The sequence below is a fragment of the Pavona decussata genome, unplaced genomic scaffold (assembly GCF_977016875.1).
Source record: "Pavona decussata unplaced genomic scaffold, jaPavDecu1.1 SCAFFOLD_1303, whole genome shotgun sequence".
NCBI classification, from domain to species: domain Eukaryota; kingdom Metazoa; phylum Cnidaria; class Anthozoa; order Scleractinia; family Agariciidae; genus Pavona; species Pavona decussata.
Window position 1 is genome coordinate 15,001 of NW_028146011.1, and position 3,357 is coordinate 18,357.

The 3,357-nt window shown below is 43.8% G+C and overlaps 1 non-coding gene and 1 pseudogene across 1 annotated transcript in view; both read right to left on the reverse strand.

Annotated features, from left to right (window-relative positions):
• LOC146448187 (small subunit ribosomal RNA) overlaps nucleotides 1–28 on the reverse strand; it is a 1,800-nt gene extending 1,772 nt beyond the window's left edge. Inside the window, exon 1 of the ribosomal RNA XR_014861249.1 lies at nucleotides 1–28. This exon is cut by the window's left edge and continues 1,772 nt beyond it. This is a non-coding gene — a ribosomal RNA (small subunit ribosomal RNA).
• Nucleotides 29–2,548: 2,520 nt separating this feature from the next.
• LOC146448188 (large subunit ribosomal RNA) lies at nucleotides 2,549–3,357 on the reverse strand (annotated as a pseudogene; the record flags this gene model as incomplete).

Here is a 3,357-nt window from a genome sequence, read left to right on the forward strand (position 1 = left end):
TATGACTACTGGCAGGATCAACCAGGTAACTATCCACCGCAGGGAACAGAAGTTCCTTGCTAAGCGGCCCCCCTCCGCAGAGGGAGAGCAAGCTTTCTTAGATTTTGCCTCCACGGGGGGAACCCATGAGCCAAACGGACCACACGGTCCCTCGGTCAAGGGAAACCCCGTCTTGTTTGCCACGTCTTTCTCACAACTGGACCCGTGCACAGTTCAGGCATACCTGTCAGACTCGCCAAGCGAGCTGAAGGAAGGCAAGAAAAGTGCTTCTGCGAAGGAAAATATCCTCCTGCTCTTTTGTCTCTATCATTAGCCAAAGGCTAGCGTACACAACTTCCATCTACACTCTGCCTGCCACTACAGTGACAATGCTTTCGGGCATCATCTTTTCCCTCCTTCGAAAGGAAAGCTACAAGCCCAACTTTCCTTGCCCGTTAGTCAATTCTGCCCTCTATTTCTCCGCCTTGCCGCCGTGGAACATAAGGGACAGGGTTTACTAGCCAGCTCCTCTCGGAACCTTTGCGACCAACCTGCCCACACTATAACCCCCAAACGCTAATAAGGAGACTGCATGATATGGTAGACAGAAAATAAAAACGCGAAAAAAATGAAATTTTGAAAATCGAACCCACAACCAGCCAAATCGTTTGTAAGTCATGCCAAATGACTGGTGACATCTTAAAAACCCATTGAAGCCACAACATCCCATAATTTCACGCTTTTAAAGATTTGTCACTATACGCACTGTAAGTACCTCACTAATTCTCACCTCAGATTTTACGGGAACATGTTCAAATTTTAACACGCCTCTCAGCACGACCAATTACATTAAAATTCATCGCAAAAGTCAGAATTCTCCAATTTTTGAAAAATTCACTATATTCACTGTAAGTACCTCGCTAGACAGTGGAGACCTCAGATTTTACGGGAACATGATCAACTTTCGACACACCTCTCAGCACGAGCAGTTACATAGAAATCCATCAGGAAAGTCGTGCTGTGAAGAGGTCTTTCGACTAAGAAAAATGGTGGTGTGAGGAGGAGTCACCTAAATCAGAGAAAAATACTCTTATAGGAGACTGCTACGAAAGACATTTCTGAGTCCACTGGCCCTAGTCCCCTAATAAGTGTATTTCTGTTTGTTTTAAGAAGGTCCTCCTGACATCACCAATCTTCTGTCTTCAATCCTAACCCCAACGTTAACCCTAACGCTAACCCTAACCCTACCTCCCTCAGGGGCAGTTCTATGGTTATGATCCCACGGTAGGCAGAAAAACTATCCCAATCTAGGTTTTCTTGTATGCTGACTCCATTTTAAATGCTTTTACTTGAGTCTGACAAAGGCAAAGCCAAATACTCACCCCTATATGGACGGGGAAGCAAAGTGCGGATTTTGGTAGGTCGGCATTTTCAATCAGGAATGTTGCCATTCGAAAGAGCGTCCAAAAAAACTTGGTTGGGACACATTTATTTTAGAAATTAGCGACCTAACCAGAAGTGCACTTTTTGGTGGGCCTACCCTACCCCCCTCAGGAGCAGTTCTATGGTTATAATACCACGGAAGGCACAAAACCTATCCCAAACTAGGTTTTCTTGTATGCTGATTCCATTTTCAATGTGTTTCCTTGACTCTGACGAAAGCAAAGCCAAATACTCACCCCTATATGGACGGGGAAGCAAAGTGCGGATTTTGGTAGGTCGGCATTTTCAATCAGGAATGTTGCCATTCGAAAGAGCGTCCAAAAAAACTTGGTTGGGACACATTTATTTTAGAAATTAGCGACCTAACCAGAAGTGCACTTTTTGGTGGGCCTACCCTACCCCCCTCAGGAGCAGTTCTATGGTTATAATACCACGGAAGGCACAAAACCTATCCCAAACTAGGTTTTCTTGTATGCTGATTCCATTTTCAATGTGTTTCCTTGACTCTGACGGAAGCAAAGTCAAATACTCACCTCTATATGGACGGGGAAGCAAAGTGCGGATTTTGGTAGGTCGCCATTTTCAATCGGGAATGTTGCCATTCGAAAGAGCGTCTAAAAGAACTTGGCTGGAACACATTTTTGCTATAAATTGTTGACCTAAGTATATAAGCAAGTATATAAGCAAATACTCGTTACATAGCATAAATAGCCTCTAAACACCCGAAAAACCTCTCCAAATATCATTTAAACCTTTTTCCTAACCCTAACACTTACCCTAACCCTAACCCTAACCCCATTTCAAACCCTAATTCTAAGTCAGAGGTCCTCCTCACACCACCAATTTTTTTGGTAGGTCAAAAGACCTCCCCACACCACAGAATTTTCGAAGTCGAGGTCCTTCTCATACCAAACAATTTTTCTAAGAGTTTTTCTAAAAATTTTGAGGACTTTTCACTTAGAAAAGAATTGGGTTTTGTGGTGGACCTTTCAGTTACAAAATATTAAATTGTGTGAGGAGGACTTTTGACTTTGAAAATATTTTGTGGTGTGAGGAGGACCTTTGACTTAAAAAATATTTCATGGTGTGAGGAGGACTTTTGACCTTGTCAAAAAAAAGATGTGATACAAATCTTAGAACAAAGGCTTAATCTCAGAAGATCGTAGCAACAAGGCTACTCTACAACTTACAATACCCCGTTCTTTATTTAAGTCGTCTGCAAAGGATTTATCTCCAGAAACGTTAGAATTTGCTAGCGGCAGTGCCTTGGGAGCTTTTGTCCCCCTTGGCACTTTGGGACGCATGAGGGCCGAAACCCTCTATTCTGGTTCGCCTAAAGTTCTCTGGAGGTAATCATCGTTGCTTTCTAGCACGGATTCTGACTTAGAGGCGTTCAGTCATAATCCAACAGATGGTAGCTTCGCACCATTGTCTTTTCAGGCAAGTGCAAATGCCAATTGTCTGAATCTGCGGTTCCTCTCGTACTGAGCAGAATTACTATTGCAACAACACTTCATCAGTAGGGTAAAACTAACCTGTCTCACGACGGTCTAAACCCAGCTCACGTTCCCTATTGGTGGGTGAACAATCCATCACTTGGCGAATTCTGCTTCGCAATGATAGGAAGAGCCGACATCGAAGGATCAAAAAGCAACGTCGCTATGAACGCTTGGCTGCCACAAGCCAGTTATCCCTGTGGTAACTTTTCTGACACCTCTAGCTTAAAACTCCTAAAGACTAAAGGATCGATAGGCCATGCTTTCACAGTTTGTATTCGTACTGAAAATCAAAATCAAGTGAGCTTTTACCCTTTTGTTCTACATGAGATTTCTGTTCTCATTGAGCTCACCTTAGGACACCTGCGTTATCATTTGACAGATGTGCCGCCCCAGCCAAACTCCCAACCTGACGGTGTCTTGGACGAGGATCCGCCCG